This window comes from Trichechus manatus, unplaced genomic scaffold (genome assembly GCF_000243295.1).
Source record: "Trichechus manatus latirostris isolate Lorelei unplaced genomic scaffold, TriManLat1.0 scaffold00022, whole genome shotgun sequence".
In the NCBI taxonomy this organism is placed as follows: domain Eukaryota; kingdom Metazoa; phylum Chordata; class Mammalia; order Sirenia; family Trichechidae; genus Trichechus; species Trichechus manatus.
In genome coordinates this window covers 1,561,077-1,579,447 of record NW_004443958.1, presented here as the reverse complement: position 1 = coordinate 1,579,447, position 18,371 = coordinate 1,561,077, and the positions used below count along the sequence as shown (strand labels likewise).

Sequence of the window (18,371 nt, the reverse complement as noted above, 5' to 3'; positions counted from 1 at the left end):
AACCATCAGGGTTTGATGCTTTGGGTTGAATATTTATATTGAAGACATTCGTCTAAATGCTTTTTAACCCTTTCAGGGAGGAAAGTTGCCAAGGTGCTAGCAATGTGCTGATTTAAAATGCATTAGGGCACAGAGGTCTTGCAAGCACCCCCACGCCAATATGAATGTGTGCATGCACATGTGAATTATTTCTACGTGGGCTCTTATGCATTAATAAATGGTAGGGGAGCTTCCCTAGGTCCTGTGATAGAGGTTTGGCGAAAGATGAGGCTTTAAAAAAGGTCTGAGATGCCACAAAGTGTAAAGATCTACCTTTGGGGATGAATGAAGGTAGGAGGAAAGTCATTAGCTGACGACCAAAAAGAAAATCTCCAGCAAGTCTCAGCGTTCAGACAGGTAGAGTGTCACATGCATAGACAAGCGGAGGGATGAGTGGGATATGAAATCTCATTCTAAGCAGGGAGGCAAGGGACTGTCAGGATCATTGGAAGGAGAGCTATCCTCGGAGAAAAGAGACCCACAGCTCTCTTCCACAACTTCTCCTGCACCCTGCTGCCCATTAACTGCTGCAAATACTCAAGAGGTGCTTATGACTTACGCCATCCTTTCTGAACAATCACCTCCCCATACTCATGGCAGCTCCAATAGATGCGATGGACGTCGCTTTTAGTGAAGGCAGTTTCGAATACCAGGTGTATGCATGGAGGGGGTTGTTTTGGCCCAGGCGCACCAAGGCTGTCAACAAACTGGACGCTTCTTCCTTTGTAAAGGAATGCCTCTCTGAACAGCAATCGGGCCGCGTCTCTATGAAACAGTTTATTGTCCAGCTTGCAGCTGGCTGTCCTCCTCCCCCCACCCCAAGGCAGTCCATTTGCATTCAGTGGAAATGATAATTCATGTTTCGTGGGGGTGGGGCGGGGTGGAGGAGTTACCTCTCCCTCAACTATGAACAATGATGGGTGGCATGTTTCCAATTTTAATTTACATCCCTAAATGCGAGGAAGTCGCCCCTGGTCTCTGTGGCAGCAATCGCCTTGAAATCCCAACCTGGTCCTTAAAGCTTGATCTTTTTTTTTCTTTTTTTCTTGGAGCCTCAGCGCAGCTTGAGGCCAAACGCTTGCCCTAAGCGGCGTAACTACACTGTGTAGTGCACGAAACGCGTCTTGAGTTGCTTACATGGGGTTTTCGTCGCCAGTTCGACGTGTGAGGAGCCTCACATTTATGCTTAGTTTGCTGCTACAGGGAGTCGGTGGTTAATGGATAGCCCTGGGGCTGCCCGGTAGGCGCGGGTTCCGCGTGGGGGAGACGTGAAGAGCCACCAACAGCCCCTGGCGTGACAACATTGGGGTGGTTCCTGCAAGATGACCCGGGTTAAGTGCGAGTTTTCGTGTGTTACCTGTTGAGCCAAAACACATGGCGGGGGGGCAGATGTGTGGGAGCGAGTCTCGGAAGCGGGGCGAGCACGCCAGCCTGACAAACGCGGTGCCGCGCCGCCTGCAGTTACAGCCCTGGATGCCGGCACTTACCGTATTTTCTGAATACGACGCTCCTATGGAAAAGAAAGGCGCGTTAATTTGCTTTAAATGGTACTGGAAACCGAACCCCTCCCCTTTGCCCGCAGTTCCCGGACTTTGGGCAGAGATAATCGGTTTCCACTGAATATATGCCAGCTTTGGGAACACCGGGAAGGAGGAGCATGTCACATTGTGCTTTGATCCCGTCCAAAATCAATTTTCTACGGACCGTTAAAAAAATAAAAATAAAAAAAGGTAATAAGGTTCTTCATTGACACTTACATGCCGTTTGGAAGGCATCTCCTACGTTTTACAACTTGGAATACTGTCCCCATATTCTGAGAAACAAACTTGCTTAGGCTGTGTGCATTAGACCTGTTCCCAGTTGCCGGGTTGTCTCAATTTTAACAGTTCCTTCTTATTTTATTTTCACCCCAGTCTCAAGGTTTTTCTTAAGATCTCTGCAATGGCTTAGACGTTGCTTCTCCAATGTCTATGCCCGCTTTTGTCTTCCACAGTTTCTTCTGGGCTCTCAGGCCCACGGGAAAGCTCAGCTTGGGGAGTCCTTCTAAAGGATTTTGCAGGTCCTAATCTAGACCTAGCTGGAGGGTTCAGGAAGTCCAAGGCGCGAGGTTTGCCAGGTGCACAGCTCTGGCCATGATAATTCTACAATTTGCCCATACTTTTCTTCCCTCCACCATCTCACCTCTGTGTGGCACAGCAATGACAGAGGCTTAGTGGGAGGAAACGCCTCAGCGTGCGAGATGAAGCGGTCTTCGGTAGGCCCGAACTGCTCGGGTAGGGCTGAAAAGGGAGCCAACCTTCCCTGGACATTTTGTCTCCACTGCCAAAATGTGAAACAAAGAGTTGGGGGGGGGGTGCAAATTGGGAGGTGGGGTGAGGGCTGCGTAGATTGCTTAGACTTGATGAATGCCTATTTCAAGCTAAAACACACACACACACACACCTCTGGAAGCCAGACAGAGATGTCTGAAATGCAGCCGCCAACTGCAGAGTGTGTGTTTAGGTCTCACCTAGATAGAAACTGTGAAACTGCAAGTCGTGCTTAAGCGTCCCGCCCACGTACAGATACGCTCGAGGTGATTTCCCACGATCCTTCTTAGGGTATCCCAGGGGAGCAACACACGGTGCTGCGAAGGGACCGAAGACACCGACCTCGGTCGGCGGCAGGTGGGAACCCGGGTGCTGCGTCCCACACCCAGAGCTGGGGCGTGCCTTCAGGGGTTTTCGCCAGATTCCAAGGCGCCCGGTCCCTGGCTGTGCGAAGGATTCACGTTTCCGCGTGTTCTGCGGCTCCAAAGAGGTATTAACACTCGCCACAAGAGCTTTCCTGAAGAGTGGGGCTCTAACCCTCACCCCCAGATAATTCCTACTGAAAAGGGGTCGCGAGTGTCAGTGCGTTGAGGCGAGCGGCCCCGCGATGCTCATTTGCCCCTTCACCCCGACGCCTAGGTGGTAGCGCCGGCAGTTGTCCGTCCAGCCGGAGTCCACCCGGACTGACACCTTCACGCTCCTCCCTCAGGGCAACAGTCTGGCCTCATAACGTCAGAAAAAGATCTGTCCTATCTTCAGAGAGCTTTTCGGGGTGGGGGGGGGGCAGTATATCCTTACCAAACAATCACCAACAAACCACCCTACCGCCATTACCACCATCAAAACCCTTCCCTGGAGGTTAGCACTAGAAGGACTGACATCTGCTGGAAAATTACCTTTGTGTTTGGGTCAAGGGTTCTTGCCCGGCTGTGGTTTAGACAAGTGTCCCTCCCATCTGTTTCCTCTGGGAATATTTATTTCTCCAAGAAGGCCAAACTCCTTCAACTTTTCATGCACTACCCGCGGTTGAAACTGGGGGGCTGGTTGGCGCGCGCACGTGTGTGCGAGTGTTGCTGGGAGGAAAGGGGTCCTCATGAATTGACACCGAGGAGACTTCGGGAAGCCTCGGGGATCGCGGTGTGTGCGTCTGAGGCGCAAACGCGTGGCGGGTAACAGTACGTTTATATTCCCTGAATTCCAGATGGTCGGTGGCGCTACGGCCACCGCTGTCGCAAGATTCGGTGGAGGCGCTGAGAAAGCCTCCTGCCCTTAAGCTGACAGCAGCACTCCCTCACCCAAACATCTTGTCTCAGAGGCACTCAGGGAGTTAGGAAGACATATGAGAAGAAGAAACGTGGATTGCGGCTCCTGCAGGATACCTCTCCTCTCCTAAACAGCGCAGTCTCCCGGGAAAGGTGAGCAAGAGGTCAGCCCCAGGGTTCAAGAGCTGCAAGGGCTTAGTCGGGCTCAAAGGAAGAGAGCAGAAGAAATGAAAGAGCACAGAGTCAGACCAGTAGAGGTCCTCTCCCAAGCCCCGCAGGAGTGGCCGCTGTGGGCTGAAAACGGGACACGCACGGGAATTGCAGCGCATTGCAGAATAATAACGAAGGGTGACCAAAGAAAGAAAGATCGACTCAGGTATCAGTCGGATTCCCTTCTCAGGGACCAAAGCGCCTGCAGGAAGGCTCTGCACCATCGAGTTGCTAAACCAAACCAATTTACCGCCCTGACAAGGCGTGAACAGCTCCCAGAATTCGGAGCTGAACTTCCCCTAGACAGTTACCTTGTTGAAGGCATTCTGAATTGTCCTTTTACAGCACAGTATTTTCCCGAATCTTCTGGTTCTTTGGGGTCTGCATCAAGCGAGAGCTGGAAAAGTGTCTAAGAAGAGATAATTGAGGAGGAGGTTTCAGCATCTTGAAAGGAGAAAGAAGGTGGAATTACCCAATAAATTAACTATTACAGAAGTATGATCTCAGTTGTAGTAGTTGTTATTACTGTGCATGATATTCATTAACATTTCTATTTGTGGGCTAGCTGAGTAGGTTTGGGGTATATACGTCTTTCCCTCGAACACAAAATGTGTTGTCTACAAAAACAGTGAAATAATAAAATGAATCAGCAGCAAGCAAAACCTAAGCATGGTTCTAAATACAGTAAATATCAGTAAGTGGTATCTGACTAAATAAGAAAGGTATCTGAGGTAGAGCAGTTAATGACATTGTACTCATGTAGAAATAGACTCTGATGTTAAAAGAGTTGTCTATGATTTCAAACACTAAAGAGTGAAAGGACTAGACTTCATTGCCCCAACTCCAAATACAATTGATCTCCATGTGTCCCAAGAGATCACTTTCTTCTGCTGACTCATCAGGGTCTCCAGAAAGGGCTTTAGAAAAATCAAACACCCTCAATATTTTGTGCAGTTTAGAAAATAACTTTAAAGCACCAAGCAATATACCTGGCAGGGCGCTGTTAGTTAAGACAACACAACTATTTGAGAAAATATGTACTTTGGATTCCAAGATTTGGAAGATTAGAAGTAAAATAATTGCAAATGAAGACATTAGCAAAAATGTGTGAGATACAAATAAAAATTAAGAGAATTACAAGCTTAATTAAAAAATCTACATATATATGCATTAAAATACAGCTTTAACTATTGCTTTTTCCAGTTTCTTCCATTTCTCTACTCATAATCCAAAAGTTTGTAGCTTAGGGATACATTGGGAGTTCTGAATTGGATTTTTGGTGAGGTCTAGTAAGGACTGTAGAACTAGAGGTCTGGTAAGTGTTGTAGAAATGTTATTAAAGTTATCAAATCCATCGTTTCAAACTCAGAGTGAGCAGGTAGGTGATTCATGGTATTTACCAGGCAGACCCATCTCCAGGCTAGCAAGATTTTCTTAGAATTAAGTCCCTTGTTAGGGCCCTCATCTTCATCAGAAATATCCCTTTATGAATGTGAACGATAAAAGTAAGTTTGTTGAATGCCTTCTAGTATTCATGGTCTTGATGCTGAGGGTCATCTTTCCTTCTCTCAAGGCTCCAATTATTCAGTCATCAAACGTATTTCACATCATCAAGCACATTGCTAAGTTATTTCTTGGTGCTAGATGAGGATTCCTAAGTATGAATTTTTCTATATAATATGGCTTATTGCCCAAATCCCAATTTGAAAACTTTTCTATAAAGTTGCAACATTAGCATAAGCATCATATACCTTGTTATTAGATAACAAGAATATTAATGGTAATCATGTAGCACTATGCATCCCAATATTATTCTACTGGCTCTTAAATGCTTGTCTTAACAGCAGTGATTTTCAAAGCACCAGAATCCTCTTGCAACTCTGAAGGAATGCAAAATCTCAGGCCCCTACTCCAGGTCTACTGAACCAGAAGCTCTGGGAGTTGGGCCCAAACATCTATGATTCAACAAGATTTCCAAGTAGTTGATGCACTCTAAAGTTTGAGAACCACTCTACTACAGTAACGTGGAAAGAACAAGGACTCTGGAGCCACCAAGACCTAAAGTCAAATAAGGGCTCTGTCAGTAATTACCTTTGGTCTAGCAACTCAGTTTATCCAAACTTGTTTTATTTTCTATAAAAGGAGATTAGAACATCATTAAGCGTTATGGATTGAATTGTGTCCCCAAAAAAGATGTATTGAGGTCCTATCTCCAGTACCTGTGAATGTGACCTTGTTTGAAAATACAGTCTTTGAAGAAGTTATCAGTTTACATAAGGTCATACAGAAGTAGGGTCAACCCTACCCCCATTCCAGTGGTATCTTATAAAAGAACAGATGAGGAGAGGTAGACAGAAGGAGGATGGCCAGGTGGCTATGGAAGCATATGCAAGCCAAGGAACGCCTAGCATTGCTAGGAGAGAGGCGTAAAACAGTTTCTCTTAGAGCCCTCATAAAAGAATCAACACATCTACTATTTGGACTTGGATTTCTAGCCTCCAGAACTGTAAGAAAATAAATTTATGTTTTTAAAGCCCCCCACTTTGTGGTATTTTGTAATGGAAACCCTAGGAAACTAAGACAGTTGGCCTATAGGGAGATTATACATGTCACATTTATAGCACAGTGCCTGACATTAATAGCTAGCATCAGTATTATTAAACCGTACTTCTACTCTCAAAGCCTATGAACCCAACCTCCACACTTCATCCCTAACACCACTAACCTAACTTTTCCGTAACAGTAAACAAAAAACATAGAGGCTTCTTACTGGCTATTATTTCACTTTGGCTAAATTCCCAGACTATTATTATATGTCTGAGAAACACTTTGCAACTTCTGCTTATCAGTTTTGCACATTTCCTTTTGGTGCTAGCTAGATGAGTCAGGGGCATACCCACAGCTGAAAAATATTTAACCTGCTCCTGGGTGATTCATCCATTGGATTCTAATACTGATTTATTTTTACATTGATTTATTAATGTACAACCATTTATTAATTCATTTTTTCACAAATCATGGAATTCAAAGAACTGGAAGGGTCTTTAAACTTTAGTGAGTTCACTGTCCATATTTTACACACGGACTGTACATGAATAGAAAGAATATTTCTAGATTCTTGTTAGATTTTTTACTAGGTTACAAAGATCATTAGCTCCAAAACTGAGACTAGATCTCTGGGCTTTCAAGTTCATCTTCTACTCTCTTTCTACTACACCTTATACATTTTACTACAGAATTAGCTCAGATAACACCAAAGAAGACAGTGAAACATAAAAACTAATATTTAAGCGTCATACATCAATTAATTCCATATAGGAATTATGGTTTGGGTAAAATGAAGAGAGAGAGAAAGGGAGAGAACTCCTTGTTTAAAAGAATACAAAAAGTGAAAATTATGGAATGAACATATTTTTTAAGACTGATACAATATGTACATAAAATAGATGCCACCATATTTTCAATAAGTCCATCTATTTCTTGAAGACACTTTAAGTGTATACAAACAAAATCAGTGTGTTAGAATATTTTTCAAGTTGCATAAATGACTCTGAAGTATAGTACTTGAAAACAAAATTTTATTTATTTCCTCTTATAATCTGTACATAATTTCTTATTTAAAGAAATTTTCGACTAGAAAATCTGTTCTTAACTCATATTCTTCATGTTTTTATTCTGACATATTTACATAAGATTTATGCATTCTCTCTTCTGCATTTTCATCTACACGACAATGGTGTAATTGAAAATTATAGTACATTTTATAAATATTAATAGTGCAAGAAAAATTGATAATATTAAAGGGTTATCATCAATTTTAATGATATATAAAATATTTTAAAGTCTCTTTAAGATATGAGGGCAAAAGTTTTAAAGATAATGAATGCTAATAAATTTGAGGAGTTGAAATAATCAGAAACTAATTGAAATATATAAAAATAACTGATTCCACTAAAAGCTAAGTCTATAATGTTTAGTATTATAAAGTCCTCTCCTTTGCTGTATGTTAGAAATGTTTAAAGAAATATTTAAGATTACATAGTTTAAAATGATGGCAAGAATTTTTTAAAATTTTAACATTTAAAAAAAATATGGTCAGATATCATGTTGAATGAAAAGTTATAAATGGAAATAGACTTCATAGAGCTGAATTTATTAAATCCTAAATGATTTTGTAAAGCAAGGGCTTCACTACTTTTTTCCATTATACAGGTCCATCTAGTTGACTCCAGAACGGACAGAGGTGCTTGAAATACAGAGAGGATACGAAACACTACTATGTTTAGAGAAGTGGGATTGGATGGGTTTTTTGTTATACCCTTTTTATGGCCAACGTCTGTGCTAAACCCTTTATATAAAGCGTCTCATTTGCACCTCAAACATTTTTCTCTCCACCATCTTCCTCCTAACAACTGTCTTGTGAGATAGCTGTTATCTTCTAGGTACAGATTATTATCTCTATTTACAGATAATCCATATTTTACTGAGGCCAGAAGGATGTCCTGGCTTTCCAGAATCATATGGTTAGCCAGTTGTTTGGTAAAATCTAATCTCCCCCACAGATACAGTAATACATAACATGTCAGTTTTGCAATTTTCAACATGTTTCACTTTACCTGCCTAACTTGTTCTCCGAATGATTCTTCATGACAGTTATGAGAGATATTTGCATTTATTAAGCAATAGTAAGCAAACTAGATGCTTAATAATATGTAAGTTAAATATGTTCACTATAATGAAACTATTTAGTGCATTTAGAGCAAAGAAACAGAATTAAAACTTATAACCCATTACTCCTAAACCAGTAAAATTTGCAAAAGTTATGAATGCATATGAATTTATGGAGTTTACATATAAAAATATATGAAGTATAAGAAATATTTACCAACTCTGTCTTATGGCATTGAATTTTGTGGATCATAACAAATTATCGATAACACTGTGAAGAACAGGAATTCCAGAACACTTAATTGTGCTCATGAGGAATCTGTATATAGGCTAAGAGGCAGTCATTCAAACAGAACAAGGGGATAGTGCATGGTTTAAAGTCAGAAAGGTGTGTGTCAGGGTTGTATACTTTCATCATACTTATTCAATCTGTATGCTGAGCAAAGAATCTGAGAAGCTGGACTATATGAAGAAGAACCAGTATCAGGATTAGAGGAAGACTCCTTAACAACTTGCAATATGCAGATTGACACTACATTTCTTGCCGAAAGTGAAGAGGACTTGAAGCACTTAATGATGACTAGTCAAAGACTATAGCCTTCGGTATGGATTACATCTCAACATAAAGAAAACTAAAATCCTCACACATGGACCAATAAGCAACATCATGATAAATGAAGATAATACTGAAGTTGTTAAGGATTTCATTTTACTTGGATCCACAATCAATGCCCATGGAAGCAGCAGTCAAAAAATCAAATGACGTATTGCATTGGGCAAATCTGCTGCAAAAGAACTCTCTGAAGTGTTCAAAAGCAAAGATGTCACTTTGAGGACTAAGGTGTGCCTGACTCAAGCCATGGTATTTTCAATTGCCTCATGTGCATGTGAAATCTGGACAGTAAATAATGAAGACTGAAGAAGAATTGATGCCTTTGCATTACGGTGTTGGTGAAGAATATTGAATATACCATAGACTTCCAGAAGAGTGAACAAATCTGTCCTGGAAGAAGTACAGCCAGAATGCTCCTTAGAAGGGAGGATAGCAAGACTTTGTTTCAAGTACTTTGGACACATTATCATGAGGGACCAGACCCTGGAGACGGACATCATGCTTGCTACAGTAGAGGGTAAGTGAAAAAGAGGAAGACCCTCAACGAGATGGATTGACACAGTGTTTGCAACAATGGACTCAAACATAGCAATGATTGTGAGGATGGAGGACTGGGTAATGTTTTGTTCTGTTGTATATAGGGTCACTATGAGTTGGAACCAACTTGACGGCACCTAACAACAACAGCAATCATATGGCATGATAATTTTATTCCAATTAATACCTTACACTTCATTCAGTTCTATACAATTTTAAGGATGGGAAAGACTATTAACTCATCTAGTCTAGTGTGTGCCAGGCAGGGAATATGCAAGGATGGCAGTAGGATGTCTTTCAACAAATATACATATACAAGCGCTGGCTGCAGAATCTACTTCATTTGGTAAGTGAATTCTGGTTAAAACACAAGTGTAGCTGAGTATCTTCACATAAAATGAGAAGACAGACCCAGAGAAATGAAATAACTTGCCAAGGTAGTGAATGTAAACCCAAATAAATTCCCTGTCCAGTGAGCTATTCACTTTATTGGGTACTGCCTTATGAGACTCTTTATTTAGTCCTCTTGAAAGGCATCACCACTGTGGTTATACCACCAAATCATGACCAGGCTCAAAACAGTACTTCCTCAACTAATTGTGTAAGGAGACAAGAATGCATGTCTCATAATATAGATAAACAGAAAACTTAACATGCAATCTAAGGACTAATTCAAAAACTAAATGAGTGCATTAAATACACATTATTTTCTGCAAAGAAAAAAAATACACGTATTTAACTACGCCCAAGTGCTCAAATGGAGCCCTGGTGGCGCAGTAGTTAAGACAGGCTGCTAATCCTGGTAGTTTGAATCCACCAGCTGCTCCCTGGAAACCCTATGGGGCAGTTCCACTCCATCCTATAGGGTCGCTATGAGTTAGAATTGACTCAATGGCAATGCGTAAGTGCTCAAATATTAGCCTTACATTTTCTTGGAAAGGTGATAAAATGTATTTTCATACATTAACTATTTATTATTGTTGTCCTTTCTGAACTTTATACTTACAGACTATTTCAATGAACAAACTAGCCTTTTGCTACTTGAATTATTTAAAACTTTGTGGACATATTTCAGAAATGTCATTTTAGTCTATCTTTCTAAATTTCAAAGCTATGGTATCCTAATAATGTTGTTATATGGATTATTCATGGAATATACTTATTACATTTCAACATTTTTAATGAGGTACACATTTTTAAAATAGTTCTGTACATATCATCTTAAATGCAACAGATAAATGTAGATTTCTCCAAGGCTGGTAAAAGTCAGGGATAAAGTACACTTATAAACTATCTCCAAGTCTGCATTCTACAATTATGCATTCCACAATTTTATTTAATGTTGAAAACTGACTAATTGTTAACCAAGTTCTCAATTTTAAAATTGATAGTATGGTTGTAATAATTCAATTTATTTTATTGACATTTTAAATCACAAATTGTCTTGACATTTCATTTCAATGATCTTAGGAAGGGTGAAGAAAAATTAGATGGCTTATCAAAATGCCTTTTCTTGAGCTTGGTCACATTCCCATTAGCCACTTTTTTCCCCTTTCATAGTTACTTAATAAAATTATCAGCTGTATTTTATTGTTTAATGTTATTCTAATTTCTCAAATGTCTACTTCATCTTTTTATAGGGACATAACTTTTACTGTTTGTTTACACTTTGAAGTTTGTCTGATTTGAAAGAAATCTGAATAATTTAATTTTCTCTTATAATATCACATAATACCACCATGTTTGTGAACTGACTGAATAATTCAAAAAATATAATTTTAAGATGTATTTTCTTATGAGTATTTTGATACAGAGAAATGAATATGAGTCTACTCTGTTCTTACTTCCTTAAAGCATAATAAGGTACTGTTAAAATACTTGAACTTCAAGTAATTTGTAATTATTAGAAATAATTTTGTTTTATGTTATCAAGCTATAGTTTCATATACAGAGATGACTCTTCTTAATCCATTATTGGAAAGTGTGATATAAATCCACCCCTTACCACTCCCAGTGTTAGTACTGAATTTATGCTGATCTATCTGAAGTTTTAACACTGAGCTCTGTTTTGCTAAAAGCTGTATTTGCAAGGTAACAGATCAAAGTTAAGACAACAGGCAAAATAAATACAACTGGTTCACCTGGAGATGAAACATCCTACCTTGGATTTGTTGGCTCTGTGCTCCAACTGACTGAACTACATAGTCTAGACAAAATATTTATCCAGTGTTCACATATATGGAGAAACCCTCAGTTAAGGTTTTTTGGCTGATGTCTAAATCAAAACAGCTGAACTGATTCAAATGTTTTGTGTAAACAAATTTGCATCCAGGCTGCTAATTTGTGTGCCACATTCTAGCTTCACAGTTTCTAAGATGATGGAGATGATAAACTCTCTTAAATGAAGTTTGCAATAGAAATACTGATGGGTCCATAATTGCCTGTATTGAATTCACAGTCAACCCTTTCTTACGGCTTTATTTAACCTTTATCTATAAATTCTACTAGTACTTGAGTGCTCTATTCATCTGCTAAATCTTTTTAAAGGAAGTCAAACAAACGCTTAAAATCAGTGTTATAGCAAAGTGCTAGAAAATCTTTAATATCTGTGTTTGGCAGTATTCATTTATTCATTAATAGATAAAAATCGGAAATGACATAATGCACTTAATTTTTAAATATTACCAATTTAGCAAACAGTCAATAAATTGAAGATTATTACTTATTTTTACTTATATTTGCATAGATTATTTAAAAATTGCTAATTTAGAAAGACTTTACATTCTAATTATGTACTTCTCTCAAAAGCAAAATTCTCAAAGGTCTCAAAGGAAATTCTAAGTTGTTAAAAAGATTAGGTTATATCAAGTGCTATTCTATGTAAATAGTAATTTAATTGTTTCTGTCATATCATTTTGGTTAAAGTTCAATTTGGACTATACTGGACTATAATTTCTTTTATTAGAATAGAATCATTTTGAATTAGCAGGCATTGTTGTTGTTATTTTTAGGTGTCATCTAGTTGCCTTTGACTCACAGACACCTTATGGATAACAGATGTATGGCCAGTCCTGTGCCATCCTCACAATCGTTACCATGTTTGAGTCCATTGTTGCAATCCATCACATTGAGGGTCTTCCTCTTTTTTGGTGACCCCCTAATTTACTAAGCATGATGTCCTTCTCCAGGGATTGGTCCCCCCTTGAGACATGTCCAAAGTAAGTGAGACTACATCTTGCCATCTTCACTTCTAAGGTGTATTCTGGCTGTACTTCCTCTAAGATTGATTTGATCGTTCTTCCAGCAGTCCATGGTATATTCAATATTCTTCGTCCACACCGCAATTCAAATGCATCAATTCTTTCTTTGGTCTTCCTTTTTCACTGCCCAGCTTGCACATGCATATGAGGCTATTGAATATACTATGGCTTGGGTCAGAGGAGCTTAGTCATTAAAGAGACAACTTGGCTTTTTAACACTTTAAAGGCCTTTTGCAGCAGATGTGCCCATTGCAATCTCTTATTTTATTTCTTGACTGCTGCTTCAGTGGACATTGTTGATTCAAGTAGAATGATATCCTTGACACTTCAATTCCTTCACCATTTATAATGTTGTTGTTTATGGGCCTAGTTGTGAGGATTTTCATTTTCTATATGTTCAGGTGTAATCCATACTGAAGGCTGTAGTCTTTAACCTTCATCAGTAAGTGCTTCAAGTCATCTTTATCTTCAGCAAGAAAGTTGTTTCATCTGCATATTGCAGGTTTTTAATGCGTCTCCCTCCAATCCTGATGCCACTTTCTTCTTCATATAGTCCAGCTTCTTGGATTATTTGCTCAGCATACAGATTGAATAAGGTGAAAGGATACAACCCTGCTGCACATGTTTTCCAATTTTAAAACAGTATCCCCTGTTGATATATTTAAAATTAGTTCTGAATACAGTGGTCAAAAAAAAGAAGTATTGCCATTGAGTCAATTCTGTCTCATAGTGACCCTATAGGACAGAGTAGAACTGCCCCATAGAGATTCCAAGGCTGTAATCTTTTATGGAAGCAGATTGCCACACCTTCTCCTTCCAAGTGGCTGACAGACCTTGCAGTTAGCAGTTGAACCCCACCCACTGCACCATCAGGGCTCCTTAAATACAATAGTAGGTAGACTTCTTATGCAAAAATAGCCAGTGGTTACATTATCAGTTCTGGTCCACACATTCATTCAGCCATCAATCATTTATAGAGTACCTGGCCCTTGGATATGCTTTGAGAATACAGAGACGAAAACTTAGGCCCTACCATCTAGGAGAACATAGTTTTTCATTTGAAGTAGGCTTTGGTTAAACATAATACTAAAGCTATCTGGTTATTGTGAAATGGTTTTGCCCAGCATTGGGACAGGTAAATATACCCGTTGCTGTCAAGTAGATTCTGACTCATATCAACTTTATACGACAGCGTAGAACTGCCCTATAAGGTTTCCAAGGACCAGCTGGTGGATTTGAACTGCCAACCTTTTGGTTAGCAGCCATAACTCTTAACAACGGCATCACCAGGGCTATAAGTGTAGTTTATACTACCTACATATACCACCTATAAAGTCTGTACTATCACAGGTAAATAATAACATCCTACAGACACAGAAACTTTCCAATGAAAGCCATTATTTTTGTCATCTAACACAATGAAATTTTCCCCTGTAATTTTTAACTAAAATGTTTATTGACTCCCATCTGTTCAGCCAACTGATATTAACTAGTTATCGAGTATTAAAGAAGATCCCACATGTATTTCTACAACAGTGCTTGTACAGTTATATAATTGTTTGTGATCAGCAAATTGTGCTTTTTACTTATTCTTTTTTCATGTTAATTCCTGCTTCAGAACTCTTCACTGGCTTCTTAATACTTTCAAATTTAAGTCTCTGCCTCTTCATTTGATGATTCCCATGAAATAAGCCCTGCACTAATTTATCAAGGTCAACATGTGCAAAAGGCCAGAAAAATGACTACTTGTAAATATAGCAGATATTGTCATACTTTTCTATTTCTTACTTGTGTGTCATCATTGGAAACTTATGTGTGTTGCTGAAAAACAGTTTTTTTTAATAAGTTCTTTTAAAATATGATTTAAGGAGCAATATACCTGCATGTGAATGGTCATGTGGTTATGAGGGAGATACCGGCATTTGTGTGATGCCAATTTTGCTACATAAAAATTTATTGGGATGACCTATCTTTACACAATTAGAAAATTCACCAATTTTTCTCTTGGGTTTTCCATTTCTCTTATTTTTACAAGTTTGATTCATGCTATTCTAATGTTTACACCAGCATCCTACTTCAAACTGCCAAACCATCTTCCTTTTCACATTTCACCATGAAGCTCACTTCTTGGTGATCTAATGTTAGTTTAATATGTAAAAAACTAGATTTAATGAGTTATTAATATAAAAGATTAAGGAAGAGTTCCAATTCTAAGCCTCAAAATCTTGACTATTAATATAAAATGAAAACCACACATTTTCATTGTCTTTATAAATTTCTGTCTTCCTTGCATTGATTGCTTCAGTGAATAAAGTAAATGTAGAAGCTTGAGATAAAATGGCTTTGGGTAACACACATTGTTTTACTCAACTTCATACAGATAAAAAAACGAATTTCAATGTACATCGAGCTGTTTTCCAACTCACTTCACAGTATATAGCACTGGCTCCACTTATATAGTAAATACTATACTAATGCACGTGAGGTTATTTGCAGGACATGCTGACTCTGTTCCATCAACATCCCAAAACTTACGCATAACATCCTTCCTTTCTTCAACATAACAAAGAAGGTGTTCCTTTAGGTTTCACGAGGCCATATTACAAAAACAAACAACAATAACCAGCATATTCCTTCTCTGCCCTTTATTCACTTTGTTTTTTCTTCTCGATTCTAATTCTCTTTATTTCCCATTTACATGTAAAACAGTGCTCATATAGACTGCTTGCTTAAAATGAAAGAGAGAGACTCTCAACCTAGCTTGTTTATTAGTACTTAAGAGAATCTCAGGGAAACCACCTTTAATATATACAACCAGACTTCAGGGACACTGGGAAGTCATTAAGCAACAATCTGCCTCTCAGACTCCCTGGGGCCACTGTGTTACTTGCTTAGTTTTTCTGCACGGCTGCTTTTCTCTTGTCTTGAGACCAGTTGCTGAAAACAGGCTCTAGTTTCTGCTCCTTCATAACTTCAGCTTGAGGATAGTACTGTGTTGCCCCCAAGATACCACCTTTGTATCCAATCCTACATGACTTAAAAGATTCATTGCAGCCCACGTCTCTGTTTATCTTATTTCAAACTTACAAACAAAAACAAAAACATTGCTTAACTTAAATAGCTGGTATACTGAGATGGGTTGAGGTTTGAATCAAGTTGTCTTTGCCTACTCACCAAGATCTTTGAGAAGAGGGTTTGGATAAAAGAGGCAAATCTATTACACACACTATTATAAACCCCAGATTTAATGCATAAAAATTTTATTGATAGTGATTAAACACAATGTAGAATAAGAAGTATATGCATTCTTATTAAGTGCATATTTAAACACAGTCACAATTTATGAATTCTATTTCCTCTATTATCCTATCAATTTTTACAATAGTACATTTTTTCTATAAAGAATTTGTGAAAACATTCCTTCAGTATGATAAGTCATTAAGCATTTCTACTTCTGATTTTCATTTCTTTTCTCATCTTCCTGGCAGGAAAGAAACTGATGTTAGTTATCTTCTGCCTCGTATCAATCAGTGTGCATCTTATTTAAGCATCAAAGACCTGAGTTATAGGTATATTTAGCCTCTTTTTAAATTTGAGAAAACAACTTAGAAAAAAGAAATTAGCTAGCAAGTGGAGAAAATAGGCTTTAAACCAGGCCAGCCCACCTCAAAACTCTTGCTCATTACATCACACCAGACAGGACTTCATGGCTTTGAGGAGGAAAAAATAGATTTCCACAAATTGAGACACATTTTGAATTCTTTCACACATATAAGGCTATTTTTATTTCTGGACTGAGTATTTCTGAACATAGAACAATTTATTTCACACACTGCAAGATGAAGGGAAGGCAATAGAAACAGAAGTCAGGGGTAACAGTGCAGAAAGGTCAGACTCGTTATGTTGCCTGAGGAATGAGCCTCATGCTCATGTTTTGACTTGCTTTGTTGAATCCTTTATTAAGTTATATTTTGCTGTTAAAAGTGAAAAATATATGTTTACATATTTTTAGGTTTTGTGCTTAATGCTACCTGATACTAATTTTTTAAACAAATTAGAAAGGGAGCTGTAACTGTAATTATTTGTACAAGGTCTCATTTCATATCTACTTATATCTTTTTTTATTTTCAATAGCCTAGATTTCATGGAAAACTTTCTATGGATTTATTTCTTAGAAATGTAGGAAAAATAAACATGTTTCCTTAATGTTTGACTCTTATTGAGTAAAAAAGGAATAACATCAGAAGTCTTAAAATCAGCTGGCGTCGGGCCTCTATTCCTAGCTCAGGGCCTTATAAACACAGTAGACACTCAATAAATATTTGGAGACTTAAATAGGATTGTAATTAATTTAAGTCACTAATTCAGTTTAGGTCAAAACTGTACTCTTAGAAAAATCAATCTATATTGCCTGAATCTTTCAGCTGTTATGTTGTCGTTGTTAGTTGCTGTCAAGTTGATTCCAACTCATGGCAACGCTACATGTGAAGAGCAGAACTGCTCCATAGGGTTTTGAAGGCCGTGACCTTTCAGAAGCAGATCACCAGGCCTGTCTTCTGAGGCACCTCTGGGTGGGTTCAAATTGCCAACCTTTCAGCTAGTAGTTGAGGGCTTAACCATTTGCACCACCCAGGACTCCTCAGTTGTTATACATATCAAGTATTTCTAACTCTAACAAGGGTAGCTACTGATACATATTTGGATATTCAATATAGTCTAGGAAGTAAGAGAATTTATAAAACTCTTATATACTATGTATTCAGTATGTTAAAATATGCATATCATTGCTACTTTTACTTTTGAATATATAATCCAGTTGCTTTTAATCAACCATTTATATTAAAATCTCTTGATTAAAAAATCACTGCCTCACTTATTATCACAGTGCACACCCAAAGAACTGTTGAGCATTGATAAATTATCCTTTGTTATCAGAAATAATCAATGTGAGGCTCCTTCAGCACATATTTTCAAATTACACTGAATATATCAGCTAGCAAACTAATTTGGAACCATTTATTATGATTACTTTGAATCTCTAATCTGGTAGAAAAGGTCTGGGGTTCTAATATTAGCTATATTCTTACTGGCCAGGTGGCCTTAAGTGCAGTGTTTACATTCAGTTTCTTCATTTCTTACGTTCTCTGTTTACATCATAGAATTGTGATACCAAACTGGATAGGGTATGAGAAAGCATTTTATGAACTCTCCATTGTCATTAATAATGATTGTTAAAACAATAAAAATTACTGTACTATTTATTTGAAAATATTTAAGAAAACTTCATTTTACTCAATCATGTATTGAATAATGAACAAAATGAAATGATTTCTCAAACATTTAATGAGATAATTCAGGTTTTAAATATTTTTTATATACACTAGGGTAGCATGCTATTTATGATAGGCTGTGAGCTAGATGCTCTTTTCTATAAATCAGCAGAGCCCCTCCATAAAGTGAGTAATCACACCCT

General features: G+C 38.2%; 1 protein-coding gene across 2 annotated transcripts in view; it reads left to right on the top strand.

Annotated features, from left to right (window-relative positions):
- CSMD3 (CUB and Sushi multiple domains 3) overlaps positions 1 to 18,371 on the top strand; it is a 1,379,111-nt gene that overhangs the window by 525 nt on the left and 1,360,215 nt on the right. The window lies entirely within an intron of this gene.